This window comes from Lygodium microphyllum, chromosome 20 (genome assembly GCF_053477565.2).
Source record: "Lygodium microphyllum isolate KBCC chromosome 20, Lygodium_microphyllum_v1.1.10, whole genome shotgun sequence".
Taxonomy (NCBI): domain Eukaryota; kingdom Viridiplantae; phylum Streptophyta; class Polypodiopsida; order Schizaeales; family Lygodiaceae; genus Lygodium; species Lygodium microphyllum.
Window position 1 is genome coordinate 93,901,750 of NC_141154.1, and position 22,504 is coordinate 93,924,253.

The following is a 22,504-nucleotide window of genomic DNA, read 5'->3' on the forward strand; positions in this document are numbered from 1 at the left end:
ATTTTCAGTCCATTGATAAACAATGCCTTTCTTAAGAAGTTTGGTCAGTGGTAAAGCAAGTAATGAGAAATTACGTACAAACTTCCTATAGAAACTAGCAAGACCAAGGAATGAGCATAATTCATGTACATTTTTAGGAATAGGCCAATGCAATATTGCGTCAATTTTCTTAGGATCAACTTTTATTCCTTCTTGTGATACAATATGACCTAGATATTCTACTTCTGTCTTAAAGAATTCACTCTTGTCAGGATTTGCAAACAATTGATTTTCTTTCAGTAATTGAAAAACTAATGATAAATGCTCATAATGCTCTTTTTCACTTTGACTGAACACTAAAATATCATCAAAGAAAACAATCACACAATATTGATATTTTAGAAAAATATGGTTCATCATTCTACTGAAAGTAGCAGGTGCATTAGTTAATCCGAATGGCATAACTAAGAATTCGTAATGGCCAAACTGTGTTCTGAATGCAGTCTTAAATATGTCGGATCTATCTAGCCTCACCTGATGATATCCAGATTTAAGGTCAATTTTACTAAATATAGAAGATCCTTGCAGTTTGTCCATAAGGTCATCAACTCTAGGTATAGGATACCTATTCTTTACAGTGATCTTGTTTAATGCTCGGTAGTCAATACACATCCGATAAGTATTATTCTTTTTCTTGACTAAGAGCACAGGTGCACCAAATGGGGAACTGCTAGGTCGAATTAAACCTCTATTTAGTAATTCTTCAACTTGAGTCTGGATTTCTTTTTGCTCTATTTGATTGTGCCTATATGGGGCTTTGCAAGGTGGTTGTGTGCCAGGTATTAGGTCAATCTTATGGTCTTCTGGACGTGATGGAGGTAAACCTGGTGGTAGGTCTTCTGCAAAACAGTCCTTAAAATATGCAAGAAATTCCTTATGTCTAGGGTGCATATGAGTTTCTTTTGCGTGTAATTCATTCACCCAAATGAGATATGATTTAGTGTTCTTGCGTAGTGCACGTTTTGCTTGAGTATGCGAAAGCAGTGGAAACATATGAGATGCATGCATACCAAATAATGTAATAGATTTTCCTTGAAAATTAATATTCATTGTGTGTGTGGAATAATCTATATTGGGATTATGTTGGTGTCTCCATGGCATTCCTAGAATAATGTCGCTAGACTGTAATGGGACAACTAAGAAATTTCTTCTTTCAATATATGGACCAATTTGAATTTCTAAATCTTGAACTTCTTGTGTGCCATTGTACCTAGTACCTAAGAATGCAGCTTTTATGCGATAATGCGTAGGTACAGTATGCAATTTCAATTCCTTTACCAATTTTGCTGAAATAAAGTCATGCGTACTACCGTCATCATGCAATACAGTTCTTTCTTTTCCATGCACCATACATTTCATAGTCAACAATGAATGTAAAGTAGGCATACCTGGTAAAGTGTCGGAAGTAGTAGTAGGATCATCTTCTTCTTCAGTGAAATCCGGCATATCCTCATGCTCGTCTTCGTCCATAGCTCCAAGGTAGTTGATATGTGCTGATGGCTTCTTTGAATGACAATTTGCTGCGAGATGCCCTGGCTGGTGGCACTTGTAGCATACGATGGGCTTGGCTTTGGTCACATTATTTGCAATGGCTGGGAGTCTGGGTATATTTGGATTTGCTTGTGGAATAGGTTTAGGATTTGGATTGACAGTGGATGGTAATGCAGGTAGTTTAGGCCAATTCTTGCGGAAAGATGGTGATGAAAAACGACCTGGATTAAACCTTCTGAAATTTGAATTGAATTGTTTAGATCCATAATTACCGTTTGCTTGGAATGGCTGTGGTCGTCGATCTCTTCCACGTAACTTATCTTCAGTGTCGTGAGCTAAGGAGATAGCATCTTCAAGAGTAGCAGGCTTGAACATATTCACCTCAGCGTAGTAATGTCCAAGAAGTCCAGACATGTACTTCCGCTTATGTGTCGTCTCTGGTACGTCTTCAAGCATGCGTAGCTGTAAGAGTGCATTCCAAAAACGCTCTGTATACTGTGGAATAGGCTCACGATCGCGTTGTTGAAGTAAATCCCATTGCTTGATTGCCTTCTCATGAAATTGCGGTGGTAAGAAATTTTGCATGAACTTCTTCTTGAAATCTTCCCATGTAGCAGGACATTCTATGCTCTTGCGGACAACAGTCCACCAAAGTGATGCTCTATCTATCAGATGATTAGTAACACACTTGATTTTATCTTTCTCAGGATAAGTTTCCTCATGGAAATAGTCATCAAACTGGCTAATGAATGATAAAACAGTCTTTCCTTCTCTTATGCCATTGAAAGTGCGAAACTTGAAACTTCGTTTACTTATCTTGGATTCCTTGCGAATGGTTTGTGCTTCAAGAGTGGCGTCGATGGTACGGCGAATCAAATCTTCAGCTTGAGGTTCTTCTTTATCAGTGGACGCTCCTTGTAGCTTTGTCAATTGCGCTTGCAAGGCTTGCCTAGCTCTTCGCTCTTCGTCCAATTGCAACATGATAAGATCCAGCTTTTGTTCCATGGTAGGCTCGGGTAGATCTTCTTCAGCCATAGGATCATCCATATGTGGGGTAGTCATCCTGTAAAACTCAACAAACCTTTCTCACTCAAAATCAGTTAGCGGGATGAGCGTAGCTCAAATTTGGGGTTACAAGGCTATGTATTTTTGGGTATTTTCTTCTTCAATTTTCAGAAATTCTGAAATATTTCTGTCTCCGTTTGCTGAAAGTACTTCAACGAACTTGTAGATAGGTAAAACAGCTTGCTGCGAACAACTTTCCAGTTCTGAGTTTTTGCATACGAACAAGTCTTCTATGAGTTTCGAGAGTTAGTCAGTTCTGATTTAGTCTAACTTGCAGAGTTGCAGACTTAACAGACTTGCAAGGTTGTTGACTTGCTGAACTTAGCCGACTTGCAGAACTTGCAGGACTTGATTAGTGTCGACTTGCGAAACTTGACTTCTGATGCGCAGGACCCGGAGTTTGCAGACTTATTGGCCTTCACTGACTTGCAGAGTATGGTGTGTCTTAACCTTAATTGAACTTAGTAATTAAGCTTAATAGCTTAATTATTGACCACAGAAGCCGCCGTTTTTGATCGTGAAGGGGGGGGGGCCGTTTTTGATTCCGCGCGATTTTCGGACCTTCTTGTTGATCACGATTTGAAGATTATGAAGCTAATAAGCTTCTCTAATACCCTTAAGCTTTATGATTAAGCTTTTGATTAATAGGATTAAGAGCTTTTCTCACAGTTTCATCACGACTTGTTCATGGAGTTGAGGGAGTGGTCCTCCGCCGACAGAGAGTGGTCCTTCGCGATCTGAGAGTGGAAACAGGGGTTCTTGATCGCCAAAAGTCTGCCTGTATCGACGGTTCGCGACGAGATTGACTGTAGAGGCCGTTTGTTCCTGGAGCTCCGCCTTCGCCCGAGATTGGTAGCGATTGGAAGCCCTTGATCTCTGCTCCGCTCTGATACCACTGGTGCGCAGATCAGACGCAGGTAGCTCACGTAGTGAATTCCCAAAGGTCCCCAAGAACAAAGCACTCTACTTTTTAGCACAAAAACCAATGTAAAAACAAGCACGACATGAGACAAGAGACAAATTGGGTTGAATCTCCCCCATGCCTTGTGTGAGCGCTTCACAAAGCATGTATTTAATGTATATTTCCAATCTTTATGCTCAAAAATAGCCCAATTACAAAAATATGACAAGCTTTTAGCTTTTGAGTTTGCTTTCTACCAAAAATAGGAAAATAAAGCTAATGGACGGTGCCCATAGAGTTTGGCACGCCCAATCTCAATGTCCAAATAGAAATAACATATCCAAGCGCATAAGCGCATACAAAATAATAATAAATAATCGATGTCTCTATAGACATAACAAAATATAGGCGTGGCGCCTATCAAAATATAGTCCAAAGTCGAAAACTCGCTAGACTCCAATGCTTTCCTCCGCCACTGCTGCTATCTCTACACATCAACTGAAGCATTCACAATCGTTAGTAAAATAACACAATTAAACCGACAAAAGTGAATACCTAGCAGTCTTCAGCTACATAAATAAATCAACTGGTTAGAAATAAATCCTAACCTTAATTTATTACGAGTGCGCACTCTAAACTCATAAACGTTTATTAATTTAATATGCATTTTGCGGAATCACCCGCTATGGAATCACCCATGTACACACTAAATTAATGAAACGCCCGAAAAGGACAGGCGTCCCCATCAACTTCTCGCACAAAGAATCCTCTTTGCGTATGAGCCCCGGTCATCTAAGTTTACGGAATCCACCGTAAAACCTCACGGAATCCACCGTGGAATATGCCTCCTGGCATCATTCCTGGCGAAGACGGAGGGGGGGGCACACTATCCATGAAGAGGGGGGGAGGGCTTGCGACTTCTTCCCGACGGAGGGGGGAGGCGATGTCCCCTTATAACGGGGGAGGGAGGGAGGTATGGGGGGGGGGAATATTACATCCTCTCCCCCTTAGAGAAATTGAGATTTCCTCATCTCGAATACGCTTAGGGTTCATTGATGACAAGTTATCATTGAATTCTAGAACCTGTGGGTTAGGACCCATCACGCTTCTACTGCGCAACTTTGTTCATGTAGTAGAGCCCTGAGCTTAAGCACTTTTGCTCTGATACCAACTGTAACATGCGTGCTCCTCAAATTGTGGAACTCGTCTTAGCAGTCCAACAAGAGGTATATCTAGAAGACGCCACCCGACACTCCAAAGGCATGACACATGATTTTTCAACTAGGGTCTCTTGAGTCTGCCTCGCAACGGAAGTATCCGACCGTTCCCACTTGGATCAACCTGAAGTCCAGGTTACTCGTAGTCGGGTATTCCTAACAACCTTCTAGCATCGGTCTACAACTACTCCACTTTGTGCAGATACAAGTGGACCAAAGCAGACTCATACCGCACTTGGTTCGAAGAGAATGGGAAACGAGAGGGATGCATCGCTCGACCTCCCTGCCCGTAGGGCATAGTCCCATTCCGGTCCCCTAAAACGGTATGAATCAGGGTTCTAACCAACATTGTCTAAGGTCATCGTCCACCTTTTCCTGACATTTCCCGTTAACATTTCCTTTGAGGAAAGCTCTCGGCTAACCGAGACCATCCTTCCGTAGGATAGACCCATTGGGGTCACATCCACCATGCTTTCCTCGGGGGTTGTTTTAGTTATCTAATTACCTACAGCGCATTATATTTGACATATAAAACAATCTTCATTAATTAACCCGTTATTACAAGTTCCTTTACGTAATTTAGGGAATGGACACAAAGACAAGATAAAACAAGGATCAAACAGTTCCTTAACTTAATCTTCATGTTAATGTTTGTCTCCCGCCTATACAGGAGAATTAAGTGTCCCTTTCTGCCTCTGCAAAAATAATCCTTCCATATCCCGAAAATAACAACCCGAAGGTTTATCCTACCAAGATTCTACCTTGTAACTAGTATCAAGGCCTCGAGATCCCATCTCGAGTCACATAGAACACTTATGTAGGGTCTGGAGGCATTGGGATTTACAGTTAGAGCCCCCATGGCACCCAAGCGTCCTCCTACGCCAAGTAATTTCCACGGAGAGACCTCTTGCAGTGGGTTCGGTCCACATTCCTGGCACAGATTCATAACCCCCTTGGTTAGGATTTGGCGGTTTGGGGGGGTAGCTAGCGCCATCCTTCCTTAATTATTTCTTTGGAAAATCATTCACAGCTGAAGAAACTAGTCTAATAACATTTACTAGGGAAAAAATCCCTTTTGTTCCCATGGCAATTTATCCTTACAGTTCCCGCCATGAAAATATAATCACTTGGATACTCATCCAAAACCACAACCAATTCTTAAGTATCCTTCCGGAAACAATCAAGTTGAAAGAGCCAGCCTAGCATCCTTTAACTAGAAAAACATCATTTCCTAATCTAGCAATTAACCACTCTACTTACTAACCTTTTTTCCATCTTAAACAAGGTCAAACCTCATTAGAAACATCAATGCTAAACGATTTCAACAAGTCCCTTAAGCCACCGTTGCTTTAGAACTTAGCTTATCCCTACTTCAATCATTTTCAGCCTTGATGTATTGCCTCCCTAGAGTTTACTCTCCCCCTTGGGATCTAGGGTTGCTCAAAGAAAAATTTAAACGCTTATCTTCTAGATATTTTTAATGATCTATGTGATTTTACCTTGACCTATTTAGGGTAGAAGATCAACCCATCTTAAGCCCTTTAATGGCGAATACATGCAATTCCACCTCTATTTAAGTATTCAAGATGCGTGAGAAGAATCTAAATCTTGCTACAACCTGGATATGAGCTATAGTTGTCGTAGGGTTGGTGGTATTCATGTCTCCACTTCTTGCATTGGATATGTTCCTAGCTCCGTTTGCAACTTAAGCACTTTTGCTCCTTGTAACTCGTCTCTTGGGTGCCATCCTTGTGCGTTCGTGGTCTTGCAACCCTTGAGGTAAATCAATCGCTCTTGTCTTGGCGGAAGGAAGTGGTACAAGGGTCCACAAGGAATCTAAGGCCACTCAATGTGACTTCAACATGCATAACTCTTCTTCTTCTTTTACCCTCTCCCCAATTTGCTTTCCTTCTATCTCACCCTCTCCATCTCATAGTCTTCTCTCCCTCTCTCTCTTTCTCTCTCGCTCTTGTTTTACTTCCTCTCCTTCTTCTTCTCCTTCTCTCTCTCCCTCTTCTTCTCTCTCGCTCTTGTTTTACTTCCTCTCCTTCTTCTTCTCCTTCTCTCTCTCCCTCTTCTTCTTCTTCTTCTTCTCCTTCTCTCTCTCCCTCTTCTCCTTCTTCTTCTTCTCCTCTCTCTCCCTCTTCTTCTCCTTTTTCTTCTCCTTCTCTTTCTCCCTCTTCTTCTTCTTCTTCTTCTCCTTCTCTCTCTCCCTCTTCTTCTTCTTCTTCTCCTCTCTCACTCTCTCTCTCTCTAATCATGGGGGGAGGGGGGGTGCTGAGGTCATGGCTAGGGGGGCGCAGCTGCCTGGAGAAGACGGAGGGGGGGCACAGTGTCCACGACGAGGGGGGGAGGGCTTGCGGCTTCTTCCCGACGGAGGGGGGGTGCTATCCCCTTATAATGGGGGAGGGAGGGAGGTATGGGAGGGGGGGGGGATATTACAGCATGTACAGAATAGGTCCATAGATGGAGTTCAACGAATATCAGTGGATTCACGCACATGGAGCCACATTGACTCTACCTTCCTGAGCTTTTCCTGAGAGCCAAGGAATCTTCGGCTTGGTCTTGCAATGGATGTCATGAACCCATTTGGTCTGTACTCAACTTCTTACAATGTGTGGCCTATAGTCCTTGTCAACTACAATATACCTCCATGGCTTTCTATGAAGAAGGGATATCTCATCCTTAGCTTGCTTGTCCCCGACTGCTACAAAGTCAAAAATATGGATGTGTATATCTTCGTCCATTAGTTGATGAGCTTAAGATTTTGTGGGAGGAGGAGGTCACCGTGCAAGATATGAGCAAGCGGAATGATCAACGGTCCGCCAATATTCGAGCCATTCTCATGTGGACAATGCATGACTTTCTGGGATTCGGAGAGTGCTCAGGTAAATAGGATTCCGTTCTCATTGGTAATATCTATCATAGCTCGTTCAAGTTTGTATTCATTGGATAGAGGTGTTGGAACAGGTCTGGGTACCTCAAGTTATCATGCATGTCCATTGTGCGGGCTACAATTAGACTCTCGAAGGTCACGAACCATGAAGAAGATGGTATATCAAGGACACGCCGCTTTCTTGCCAGAGGGTCATGAACTCAGGGAAGTTTTTCTTGGATGACCTCCAACACATATGAATGCCACAAGCTGGTACGAGCTGAAAATGGTCCACGCGGAGTCACATCCAAATGGAATGTGATGGTTCTTAGTTTTCTATGAGTTGCCATATTGGACCCACTTATAGATCAACCACTTGTTGGATCCCATGTATATTTCCAAGAACGTGGGCAGCTTGCTATGGGACCACATCATAGGAAAGAGAGATACTATAGGGGCACAAATGGATTTGAAGGAGGTAGGCAAGATGGAGGTGCTTTGGCCGCAGTCGACGAGTGCTGATGGTCGCGTGCAGCTGCCTCGCGCTCCTTGGATTTTGTCCACTAAAGAAGAACTTATTGTGAAGCAAATAGTCAAGTCTATCCGCACTCCGACGGGTATGATGCGTTCTCTCAGGTCTGCATTTTCTTAAGACGACCAATTATCAGGGCTAAAATCCCATGACTGGCATAAGATATGTCAGGTTTGTACTACAAATGGATTGTAATTGGTGTGCACATTTTGCTATTTAGAGTGTAGCCATTGTTCATAATTCTTTCTCATTTGTGGCAATTTGTACTATCGATCATGATCGCAGAATGCCTTACTCCAGAAATACACGCGGCCATTTACAGGTTGTCGAGTTTAGTGTAATGGATCTCACAGAAGGAGATTAAGATGTCCTGTATTGAATCCGCGAGGTGGGGAGTAGTGGAGGTGGTCTGTCTCTTTGAGAAATACCTACCTACCAGCATGCTCACGATACAAATCCACCTTCTTGTGCATCTTGTAGATGAAGTGGAGATTGTTGGACCTGTCCATACGCGATGGATGTTCTTCTTGGAGCGCTTCATGAAAACCCTGAAAGGCTTTGTGCGACAATGAGCTCAGCCAGAAGGTAGCATGGCGGAAGGTTGGTTGGTGTGTGAGGTGCTAATGCATATTTCACAATGGCTACCAACAGTGGATCGAGACAACAAAATGCTATGGTCGCTGAAGGACGATGATAGACTCACCGGAGATGTGGTGGTTGGAAATGGGGTAGAAAAAAGAGTTGATGCTACAATGGAGGAGAAGGTGAATCGATTTTGTATGTTGCACCATGCCTCTATGGAGACGTGGCTTGCCAGGTACCAGCAAGCTAGGCAAGATCAAGAGGAAGCGCGATCTGAATTTCTACATAGTACGCGCCATCGATCGATTGGATATCCCAAGGGCATGGAGGAGATGCCATGGTTCATGTCAACGCGATGGTTGCATGGAGCTTTGACCACAATGTCTCACGAAGGGGCAGTGATCTCAATTGAGGAGTGAAAATTCTCGAGGGGATATAGTCCAAAGGTGATGACGTGTTTAGGATTTGTCATATCTATATTTTATATGCGACAACTAATTTGAGTGTTTCAATGTATAGTACAAAATATATAGTGCAGTGTGGTCGCGCAGATAACATTTTCGCATGCAGTGTATTGACAAAATGCACTCCACAATGGACTGTGGTATCATGGCAAGGTTCAAGGAAGAGAGCTAACAATGAGCAACGGATCCAAACACGGTTATAGATGAGATGGAGTATTTTGGAAACTTGCAAAGTATTGTTACGGTGGATTACCGTAGCTTCTCCATGATACTATTTGATGTACAGTGGTTCAAAGGGGTACTTGAAGGAGCTAGAGCAACAGTTCGACGAGGTCCATCAGGATTTCTCGAAATAGATTCCGAAAAAAAATGCACGGATTTGTGCGACACCTTTGTGTTGCCGGCCCATTGTGAACAGGTGCATGAACTCATTTGTCTATTAATTGTATTACGACATGGTACATGTCACAATAGTTTAATCTCTCTTGTACGTATTTATGAAGAGGTAATCTTCTATCCAAAACCCTAATAGCCTCAATGGTGGTATGTTATACCTTTAGCTCTCAGAAGTGTGAGAGTATATGATTAAAGCGATGTTCTGAGCATAGATGAGGACATTATGCAAATAGAGGGGTCGATATTGCAAGGGGTGGAGGCCACCGAAAGCTTGGAGCATATAGAGGAGCCATCATCGGGTAACAATGATGGAAATATAAGAGTCTAAGATTTCTTTGAGAATGAGGTGGACTCATCCTTTTGTGGTGACATGTCTATCAACCTTCCAGTGTATGCAGAGTTGTGTCATGAGATTGACATGGGACCATAAGATACTTCATACTTGGAGCATTCACTTACTCAATTCGTTGACTAATTGCTTATAAGGGTACATTAGATATGCATTTTAAGTGGGATCATTTTTTTAGTATTTATATTATCGTGCTTTGTATGATTTAAATTGATTATGCTAACATCATTTTTGTTTGTGCATGTGACATTTTTGGATACTTAGATCATTAGGATGAATCAAGGGATGAGTAATGAGGAGTTGCAGGATATTTTCATGCGCATGTCTCCAGATCAGATGGCGAGATTCAGAGACATGGCAGACCAAGAGTTGTCTCGGACATCATCAAGTTGCTCTATTAAATCTACTTCGGCGCAAACAGATGCTTCAGCTTCGAGCAGATGAGGTTAATGCTCTAGACTTGGGCTAGAGGGAGGGAGTGCTTCAGGGTCAGGGGGATACGTGCTACTCCTCGCTCTCATGGAGGTTCTAGGAAGCGTAGCTCAGGTCGTTGCTGTGGAGGCACAAATGCGGTGTCTCCATCTCGTCATTCTATTGGAGTTGCACCATCTCCAGGATTTGTCACACCTGTGGGGATGTCTAATCCAGATACTCTGGCTTTTGCTTAGTCATCTGCAAGTGGCACCCCTATGGGTGCTACACCAATAGATACTACCCCAGTCAATACACCAGATGTACAGGGGTCTCCTGGATATGCCTAGGAGTGTGGTCGCAGGTGTGAGAGAACCCATCTTAGGCATACCCCAGAGGGATATGCCTATCTTGTTGATGATAGGTCAGGAGCCATCATGAATGATGAGGGGAGGAGGGTGATGGCTCACATGAGAGAGTTGTGCCAACAAATTTTTCGGCACAACGTCTTAGATCATTGGAAAAACATATCGGAGGGAAGCAAGGACTACATAGTAGCATCCTTGCATGAGAAGTTTTCGGTTCCAGCCACAGCAGATAGATTTTCTACGAGCCAGATGATGGATTGCATACGTACATATATGTCATACAGACGATCGAACGCACACAAGGCACTCAAGAGTGGGGCTGCAAAGCCCGAGTGGCTAGATGCAGACGACTGGCGCACTAACTAAGGGAAAATGCTACAGATTCTCCAGGACGTTGGAGTAAGTAGTGCGAGGCAGCGAGGGCACGACTAGAGGCCAGAGTGGTCCATCGTCTTAGGAGTGGCTACAACATGACATATCTGGAGGACTTTGTAAGTTTTTCTTTTGTTTTGCTTGCTTATTTTTTTGCAATATCCTTTGTACTGACAGTCATGTTTCTAACAGTTAGTATTTTCTTTTCTTTATAGCACTCCATTAAAAATCGCAATTCGACTGGCCTTGAGACTCAATATGTAGAGAGGCACGGTCTCATTGCATTGATCAACCGATTGTATAGACGCGGCGGCCCTGTAAGTCACTCATCTTTCTTGTCCATAGTTACCATGTTTAATTAGAATGCATTATTGTATGGTGGATTAATGTGTAGTTGTTTCTTTCTTTGCAGAGTTCGTTTAATGCTCCTTTGCGGCGGGACGAGCTATTGGATGGGGAGGATGTATAGCTCGCCCTTGGATCCCTGGAGCTCACACACCCTCTTTTTTGATTGCCTGATCTGTGTAAACATTTTCTATGTAGTAGTGATATCTTGCTATGGTTGTACCACTCACTTTCATTATGCGATCATGTATTTATTTCATGTATTAGTGTTATGATTTAAGTACACTTTTTTTTAATTTACACGAGCATTGTACACAGTGCAAAAACTATTTTGTATAGCCCAAATACAGCACACAGTGCTATCCACAAAATTTTTTTTTCCCTATTACCGTCACTATTAGCATCACAAAATTACATGCATGCATCATTATTGGCATCGTTATTAGCATCGCAAAGCGTCGTTATTTGCATCGGTATCAGTGTCGCAAATGTGACATTGATACCGATGCAAATAGCGACGCTGATAACGACACTAATACCGATTGTTCTATGGTATCACCAATAACGATGCTTTTTGCGATGACGGGGGTAAATTTCTTTATTTACATTTTCGTCACTTTTAATGTCGGTATAAGGCCTATATCTTGTAGTGCTACCTACTAGATGGTTGATGTATTCAAATTTTAGGGTTGAATGACTTGCATATGAGTCATTGATGCCAGGAGGTATATTTCACGGTGCATTCCATGCCATGGTGGATTCCGTGAGGTTTTACGATGGATTCCGTAAACTTTGTTGACCAGGGCTCATACACAAAGTGGATTCTTTGTGTGAGAAGTTGATGGGGACGCCTATCCTTTTCGAGCGTTTCATTAATTTAGTGTGTACATGGGTGATTCCATAGTGGGTGATTCTGCAAAATGCATATTAAATTAATAAACGTTTATGAGTTTAGAGTGCGCACTTGTAATAAATTAAGGTTAGGATTGATTTCTAACCAGTTGATTTATTTATGTAGCTGAAGACTGCTAGGTATTCACTTTTGTCAGTTTAATTGTATTATTTTACTAACGATTGTGAATGCTTCAGTTGATGTGTAGAGATAGCAACAGTGGCGGAGAAAAGCATTGAAGGATAGCGAGTATTCGATTTATTACTTATATTTTGATGGGCGCATACCTTAGGCATGGCGCCTATATTTTGTTGCACCTATTTATTGAGGCATTGGATATTTATTTATTATTTTGTATACGCATGGGCGCACGATTATGTTATTTGTACTTAGACATTGTATTGGGCATGCCAGACTCTTTGGGCACTGCCCACTAGCTTTATTCCTATTTTGTGCTAAAGGAAACTCAAAAGCTAAAAGCTTGCCATTTTATAATTTGGGCTATTATTTGAGCTTGAAGATGATTAATACATAAAATACATGCTTTGTGGAGCACTCACACAAGGCATGGGGGGAGATTGCACCCAATTGGTCTCTTGTTCATGTCGTTCATGCTTTTTACCTTGAATTTTGTGCAAAAAGTAGAGTTTTATTGTTCTTGGGGACCTTCCGGCATTCACTACGCGAGCATACAGCATCCGATCTGCGCACTAGTGGTATCAGAGCGAAGCTGAGATCAAGAGCTTCCAATTGCTACCCATCTTGTGCGAAGGCGGAGCTCTTGGAACGATCAAGCTCTACGGTTAATCTCATCGCGAATGGTCGATACAGTTGGATTCTTGGCGATCAAGAACCTTTGTTTCCATCATCATGTCGCGAAGGACCAGCTTGCAGAGGCGGAGGACCACTCCTACATCCTCTTCTTCAAGTCGTCAAGAAACAGAGATAAGCCATATTTCTTGCCAAGTTTAAAAGCTTCAATCTTTAAGTTACAAAGCTTAGTCAATTAGAAGCTTAACTTAAGCTTCAAAATGACTCATTATCAAGAATGTGAGGACGTTCTGGGCACCGATTTTTCCGTCGAGGACATATTCATGTCCTCAAAATTGACGACGGACCAAGAAGCATAAAGCTTCTTAATCCCCTAAGTCACCTAAAGTCATTCGACCATTCAAGTCTTCAAAGTTCTTTCAAGTCAAGTTCTGCAAGTCTGGAACTCTGCAAGTCACATAAGTCTGCAACTCTGCAAGTCAGACAAGTCACCTGAAGTCAAAACTGACTTCTGTTCAAAACTCATAGAAGGGTTGTTCCTGCACAAAAACTCTGAACTGCGAAGTTGTTCATTGGAAGGTACTCTTCGATATGCAGGTTTGTTGAAGCATTTTCAGCACACGCAGAAGATTAAAACACAGATTTTTCAAAAATTACAAATCCCACAATAGTCAAAGACGAAGATTGTGAAAGCCACACCCAAAAATATATAAGCCTTGTACACCCGATCTTGAGCTACGCTCATCCCGCTAACTTGATTTTGAGAGTGAGAGATCTTTTGAGTTTTTCAGGATGACAGAACCACATATGGATGATTTAATGGCTGAAGGTGACCTACCTGAACCTACGATGGAGCAAAAGTTGGACGTAATTATGATGCAGTTGGATGCAAAACGACGAGCTAGGCAAGCATTGCAAGTTCAATTGGCTAATTTACAAAGATCGACTACCGACAAAGAGGAACCTCAATCTGAAGATCTTATTCGATGTACCATCGATGCAACTCTCGAAGCTCTATCCATCTGCAAGGAAGCAAAGATAAGTAAAAGAAATTTCAAATTCTGTACTTTCAATGGCACTCGAGAGTGAAAAATTGTTCTTGCATTCATTAGTCAGTTTGATGACTACTTTCATGAGGAAACCTATGTAGAAAAAGATAAAATCAAGTGTGTCACTAATCACTTAGTGGATAGAGCATCTCTTTGGTGGACCGTGGTTCGTAAAAGTATAGATTGTCCCGCTACCTGGGAGAATTTTAAGAAGAAGTTTGTGCAGAATTTTCTTCCTCCACAATTTCATGAAAAAGCCATAAAACAATGGAACCTTCTTCGGGATCATGAGCCCATTCCTCAGTACACCGAGCGCTTTTGGAATGCATTACTCCAGTTATACATGCTTAAAGACGTACCTAAAGCGACACACAAGCGCAAGTATATGTCTGGACTACTTGGGCATTACTACGCTGAAGTTAATATGTTCAAGCCTGCAACTCTTAAAGACGCAATTTCACTAGCTCATGACACTGAAGACAAGCTGCGAGAAAGAGACAGACATCCACAGCAATTCCAAGCCAATGGTAACTATGGATCTAAGCAATTCAACTCAAATTTTAGAAGATTTAATCAATGTCATTTTCCTTCATCATCTTTCTGTAAAAATTGGGCAAAACCACATGCTTTACCGTCCAATACCAATCAAAACCCTAAGCCTATTCCCCAGCCAAATCCTAATATCCCTAGACTTCGCGCCATTCCAAACAATGTAACCAAAGCCAAGCCTATAGTATGTTATAAATGCCACCAGCCTGGACATCTAGCAGCAAATTGCCATTTGAAGAAGCCACATGTCCATATCAACTACCTTGAAGCAATGGAAGAAGACGAACATGAAGAAATACCTGATTTCACGGAAGATGAAGACGACACTACTACTCCTTCAGATACTTTACCAGGTATGCCAACTCCACATTCTTTATTGACAATGAAATGTTTAGTGCATGGAAAGGAAAAGATTATTTTGCATGATGACGGTAGTACTCATGATGTTATTTCTGCAAAGCTAGTAAAAGAATTGAAATTACAGACTGTTCCTACGCATTATCACATCAAAGCAGCATTCTTAGGCACTAGGTATAATGGTACACAGGAAGTGCATGACTTAGAAATTCAAATTGGTCAATACACTGAAAGAAGAAATTTTCTAGTTGTACCATTACAATCCAGTGACATTATTTTAGATATGCCTTGGCGTCATCAACATAATCTAGATATAGATTATTCCACACATTCAATTAATATTCAATTTCAAGGAAAACATATTACATTGTATGGTATGCATGCATCTAATGCTTTTCCACTGCTTTCGCATACTCAAGCTAAACGTGCATTACGCAAAAGTAGTAAATCCTATCTCATTTGGGTAATTGAAATGCAAGATAAAAAAAATCATATGCACCCTAGGCATTAAGAATTTCTCGCACACTTTAAAGACTGTTTTGCCGAAGATCTACCACCTGGTTTACCTCCTTCACGTCCAGAAGACTATAAAATAGATTTGATTCTTGGTACACAACCACCTTGTAAAGCACCATATAGGCATAACCAGATAGAGCAAAAAGAAATTCAAAGTCAAGTTGAGGAATTACTAAATAGATAATTGATTAGACCTAGTAGTTCTCCATTTGGTGCACTTGTTCTGTTAGTAAAGAAAAAGAATAGTACCTATCGTATATGCGAGCTTTAAATAAGATCACTGTAAAGAATAGGTATCCAATTCTTAGAGTCGATGACCTTATGGATAAACTGCAAGATTCTGCTATATTTAGTAAAATAGACCTTAAATCTGGTTATCATCAGGTGAGACTAGATAAGTCTGACATATTCAAGACTGTATTTAGGACACAGTTTGGTCATTATGAATTTTTAGTGATGCCTTTCGGATTGACTAATGCACTTGCTACATTTAGTAAAATGATGAACCGTATATTTTTGAAATATCAGCATTGTGTTATTGTCTTCTTTGATGATATTTTGGTGTTTAGTCAAAATGAGAAAAAACATTATAAGCATTTGTCATTGGTTTTCCAGTTATTAAAAGATAATCAGTTGTATGCAAAGCCAGAAAAGAGTGAGTTCTTTAAAACATAAATTGAGTATTTAGGTCATATTGTATCATCTGATGGAATTAAAGTTGACCCTAAGAAAATAGATGCAATATTGAATTGGCCTGTACCTAAAAATGTGCATGAGTTACGATCATTCCTAGGTCTTGCTAGTTTCTATAGAAAGTTTGTGCGTAATTTTTCATTACTTGCTTTACCATTGACCAAACTTCTGAAGAAAGGTATTATTTATCATTGGTCCGATAATCAATAGAAATCCTTTGACTTATTGAAACATGCATTAACCCATGCTCCTGTCTTACAGTTGCCTGATTTTAATAGACCATTCTTTCTAGTAGTGACTGATGCTAGTGGATCAGGAATAGGAGCCGTACTTATGCAGGACAATCATCCCATAGGCTATTCTAGTTGTAAGCTGAAACCCTCTGAACTGAAATATTCCACATATGACAAAGAATTATTAGCTGTGGTACAAGCATTAAGACAGTGGAAACACTACTTAATGGGTTCTGAATTTATGATTAAGACCGACCAACAAAGTATTAGACATTTACTTAGCCAACCCCAAATATCTGACCGACATATCAAATGGTTATCCTTTATTCAAAGTTTTCATCCTATAATTCAATATCTACCTGGAAAAGAAAATGTAGTGGCCGATGCATTAAGTAGAAGACCTGCCATTCATAATATTTCTGTTATATCATTTGATTCTTTGATTTCTATAAAAGATGCTTATCATCAGGACATTACTTTTCATGCTGATTGGAATAAATTAGTTCAAAATAACTTGATTCCTATTGATTCACTGTCTTATATTGATGGATTTATGTTTTATGAAAAGAGATTATGTGTTACAGTTCCATTCAGATCTTTTGTTTTGAATGAGATTCATTGTCCTCCATATCAAGGTCATAGAGGTATCATATCTACTTTACATACATTAACTGAAGATTTTTATTGGCCATATATGGACACTGATGTATCTAACTTTGTTTCTAAATGTTTGATTTGTCAAAGAGTTAAGAGACATCATGGTAAACAGTATGGATTACTTATGCCTTTATCTATTCCATCGAGACCATGGGAACAAATTTCTATGGATTTTATTATTGGTTTACCTAATACTAAATCTAACCATGACATGATTTGGACAGTAGTAGATAGGTTTAGTAAACAAGCATATTTCATTCCATGTAAGAAAACTTTAACAGCATCACAGGTAGCACAATTGTTTTTTAAAACTGTTTTCATTAACCATGGATTACCAAAAGTTATTATTTCTGATCGTGATTCTAGATTTTGTAACAACTTTTGGATTACTTTGTTTGCTAATCTAGGCACAAAATTTGATTTCTCATCTGCATTTCATCCTGAAACTAATGGACAAACAGAAGCTACTAATAGCACTATTTTAGATCTTTTACGTGCTTATACTATTTCTAAACCACAGACATGGGACACACATTTGCATTTATTACAGTTTGCATATAACAATACACCACACACATCTACAAAGAAAGCACCGTTTGAAGTGATTTATGGTTATAGATTATCTACACCTGTTGCATCTTTGTCAAATAGAATTCAGAGTGCTGATGATATTGCTAGTATACACAATACTATTTTTGATGAGGTTAAAGAGATGATTGCCAAAGCCCAGCAATCATAGACCAAACAAGCCAATAAGAAAAGACAAGCAATGAATTTCAAAGTTGATGACTATGTTTAGCTGAGAATAGAAAAACATAGACTACAAAGTGTAGATAGACACCTAGTTGTGAAATTAGCCCCTAGATTCTATGGACCATTTAGGATCATTCATAAAATTAATGACAATGCATTCAAGTTAGAATTACCACCTCACTGGAAAATTCACAACACATTTCACATTAGTCTATTAAGACCCTTTAGAGGCCAATTACCTGTACACCCTGTTTATGAAAACCCACCTTTGTTAGAGGAAGAGACTGAAATACTTGAACCTGAAGCTATCATAGATACTGATTTTATGACCACTAGAATTGGCCGAAGATATTCTAGATATCTAGTTAAATTTAAGAACCATCCTGTAGAAGAAGCACAATGGATGCACGCTAGAGACTTAAATGCTTTCCCCACTATGTTAGCTCCACATTGAGCTAATAGCAATTGAGGTCAATTGCTATCCCACCCTGGGGGTATGATGCCAGGAGGCATATTTCATGGTGGATTCCGTGCCACGGTGGATTCCGTGAGGTTTTACGGTGGATTCTATAAACTTTGTTGACCGGGGCTCATACACAAAGTGGATTCTTTGTGCGAGAAGTTGATGGGGATATCTGTCCTTTTCGGGCGTTTCATTAATTTAGTGTGCACATGGGTGATTCCATAGCGGGCGATTCCACAAAATGCATATTGAATTAATAAACGTTTATGAGTTTAGAGTGCGCACTCGTAATAAATTAAGGTTAGGATTGATTTCTAACCAGTTGATTTATTTATGTAGCTGAAGACTGCTAGGTATTCACTTTTGTCGGTTTAATTATATTATTTTACTAACGATTGTGAATGCTTCAGTTGATGTGTAGAGATAGCAGCAGTGGCGGAGAAAAGCATTGAAGGATAGGAGTATTCGATTTATTACTTATATTTTGATGGGCGCATACCTTAGGCATGGCACCTATATTTTGTCGTGCCTATTTATTGAGGCGTTGGATATTTATTTTTTTTATTTTGTATGCGCATGGGCACACGATTATGTTATTTGTACTTGGACATTGTATTGGGCATGCCAGACTCTTTGGGCACCGCCCACTAGCTTTATTCCTATTTTTTGCTAAAGCAAACTCAAAAGCTAAAAGCTTGCTATTTTGTAATTTGGGCTATTATTTGAGCTTGAAGATGATTAATACATAAAATACATGCTTTGTGGAGCGCTCACACAAGGCATGGGGGGAGATTGCACCCAATTGGTCTCTTGTTCATGTCGTTCATGCTTTTTACCTTGAATTTTGTGCAAAAAGTAGAGTTCTATTGTTCTTGGGGACCTTTCGACATTCACTACGTGAGCGTACAGCATCCGATCTGGGCACCAGTCATTGTACTAAGTCAATGAGTCTATTATTGTAATTAAAACTTTAAATAATCTTGAATTCCTTATTAAGTAATTTCTTAGGTCCCTCTTCATAAGAAAAGTTTAATGTTTTTAGTACCCCTATTGATTAGCATCCTGATTAAAGTGGAGAAAAGACACTACAAAAAATTAGGCCCATAGACAACCATATTAATGCATTTCTTGAACTCAAAGGAAACAACTTACAAAAACATCCAATTTCCCAATTAATAAACCATAAAAAACCCACATCCAAAATCACATGATCCTTTATGCTGGTTTCAACATGTTCCACAATACTATAAACACTCGTTTAACATGTGTTTCCTTGAAATTTTCATACTATTGAGACAATGTGTATCTAAAGTGTGAAAACAAATAAGTTTTTTAATGTTACAAGATTTTAGTATATGTCTATGGGATGAGTTAATTAGTTATTTATGTGACCTATCAAGAGAATGTTAGTGAATTACATAGTGTAAAGCACAAATTCAAATGTTGAACATGTTAATGATCAAAATTAAATTATCAAAGACTATTACTTTGCCAAGACTAATTTTGAGTAGTATAAATCTTCTAAGCCAAAAAATAAATAAATAATTGACATGCTTATAAAAAGTCAACTTTTATGGCTATTTTGAAGGCATTTTTGCAATTCTACCAACGTTTTGTCAACCAACTCTATTTGCTTCAATTTGAGTGCCTAGATAACCCCATTCTAAGTTCATATGCAAAAGTTATGGTCGAAAAAAGTTATAGTCAAGTATAGAAAAAACAAATACAGAAAAAGTGAACAAAAAATTTTTGAAGGCAAAAAGCATGAAAAGAAATAGTCAAAAGTAGACATGAATTGCTGTAAATTGTTATAAATAGCTATTTGAGCCATTGTTACAAGCCTAGACAAATAAACAAGTGATCTATTGATGTAGTTAACAGGGTTGAAGTAAAAGACAAGTGATTCTACTTCTTTATCAATTTCTTTTATCTAGAAAGGATTACCTATATAAAAGGTTGTTTTTGGGACAAATCTCAAGTTTTCTTTACCTATTTCTATCATGAGCACTAAAAGTTTTCCTTAGACTTTGGGTGGTGTAATTTCTTTAAAGTTGCGAAAGTGGTGCTGAGCTATCGCTTAGCTATTCTCTCAAATAGTGTTTACCTAAGCTAGTATCTTTGGTGTAGTGTATTTATCTTGAAGGGATGTATTGCATTTATATATAATAGTAATACCATTTCTTATTGGATTTATTTTTTTCTTGTGTTTCACAATATATTTAGGAGTTCTTATTACAATATTTCTTTCTTCCATCTATCTTCTATTTTCCTTAATCCCCAATGAATTTAGGTTTAGACCTTTTTAAACCCCAACATTTGATGACCCAACATGAAATGCTTACCTTAGAATCTACAAGATGGGAGAACAATTGAAGATAAAGTTATGAGGACAAATGTAAGAGATTTCATGAGGATTTACGAATTGATTAAATATGAAGATACTATTACTAAGGCTCTACAAGAAGTGATTGTAGAGATTAAAAAATTTGATAAAACAAATGTTTCAAGGTTTCTTTGCTTCTATGTAAAGAAACTAGAGCTAGCTAGTATAACAGTATATATTGGGATATTTTGAAATGAATGAAACTAAGAGGAGAGAGGAGAAGAGCTGAAGAGAGAGAAAGAGAGCAAGAAGAAGAAGAAGGAAGACTAGAAGAGGAGAGAGAGAGAGAGAAAAGAGGAGAGAAGAGAGAGGAAGCCATGGAAGCTAGAGATGAAGGTGAAGAGTGTGTTCTTGATAATAAATGGTTGCCCTAATCTGGAGCTCTTACACCTTATATACCGCGGTTAGTGTGACTGGGTGTCTAAACCCTAGTTGGTGTGTATTCTGCTTGTTACAATCCATTCCCACCTTGAAGGTTTTTACCCTAAAAAACAAGGAGAAGTAGAGGGGAGTGATAAGTGAGCTAAGGGAGGGTTGTAGAGTACTACTATGAGCCCTTTGATAATGAAAATTGGGTGGTTAAAGACTAGGGGCAACATGTTCTCCAGGACCCTCCTGTTGAAGTAAACAGGTCAAAACTTTTCATATGCTGCTCCAAATAGGACGCTACCACATTTTGAAACGGAGCTTATGACGAGTACTTTCAGCATATGTAGGATGCACATGCCTCAGATTTGAATAAGTACAGAACTATTCTAAAATAGTGTGCAATCTGCAGGCAGAGGGTGGTGAAATGGAGCATGATCGATTAGTGTTCTGGTCATGGGGCATCTTGGAGGTAGGGTAATTCATTGACAATGGTTTCTGGGTGCCAAGAGGCTTCTTCCAGGGGTAGGCCTTGCCACTCGATGAGGTATTCTTTAATGGATCGAGACCATAAGTGCTTATCTCACTACCTAATGATTGCTTCAGGGATATATTGAGTGAGGCCTTCTTCATCTATAGGGGGAAGTTCTTCCACATAGTCCACTGATGAGCCCACAAAGGATTTCAGTTGGTTAACATGAAACACATTGTGGATTTTGGTGGTAGGGGGAAGTTCGAAGCGGTAGGCCAAGTCACCAACTCTCTTCATAATTTGGTATGGGCTATAGAAGTGGTGGGCCAGCTTGTTACTGCTACCCTCTTTGAGAATCGAGTAGCAAGACTTAGGCACTTTCAAAAGGACCAATTCCCCTTCCTTGAATCCAAATGCCTTCTTTTCTCGTTAGCATAGATTTTCATGTGTGTTTGGGGCTTTTGAAGGTTCATTTTACATTGTTGAAGTAAGGCTTGCATGCGATCAAACTTAGCCTGACTCTGAGGATTAATCTTATCATTAAATAAGACTATGGGGAGGGGAACCTTATACCCATATAAGGGGAAACTCCAATGCTAGACTATGTGGAGTTATTATATGCAAACTCAGCCAAGTGGAGCCATGTATCCCAACTATGTTGTACATCATGGTGGCAAAAGTGCCTCAAATATGTCTCAAGCCCTTTGTTCACTCTTTCAGTCTGGCCATCAGTCTAAGGGTGGCATGCAATGGATTGAGCAAGCTTGGTCCCCATGGAGGTCAAACTTGTCTACCAAAAGTAGACTTGTGGCAAGCCATGCAACTTGAAGACATTTTTCATAAACTAAATGGCCACCTGAGAGGCAGTGTCCAGTGATAAAGTCCATTGTGATGTGAGTCCATTTCCCTTCAAGGATAGGGAGAGGCTGTAAGAGGCTTGTGA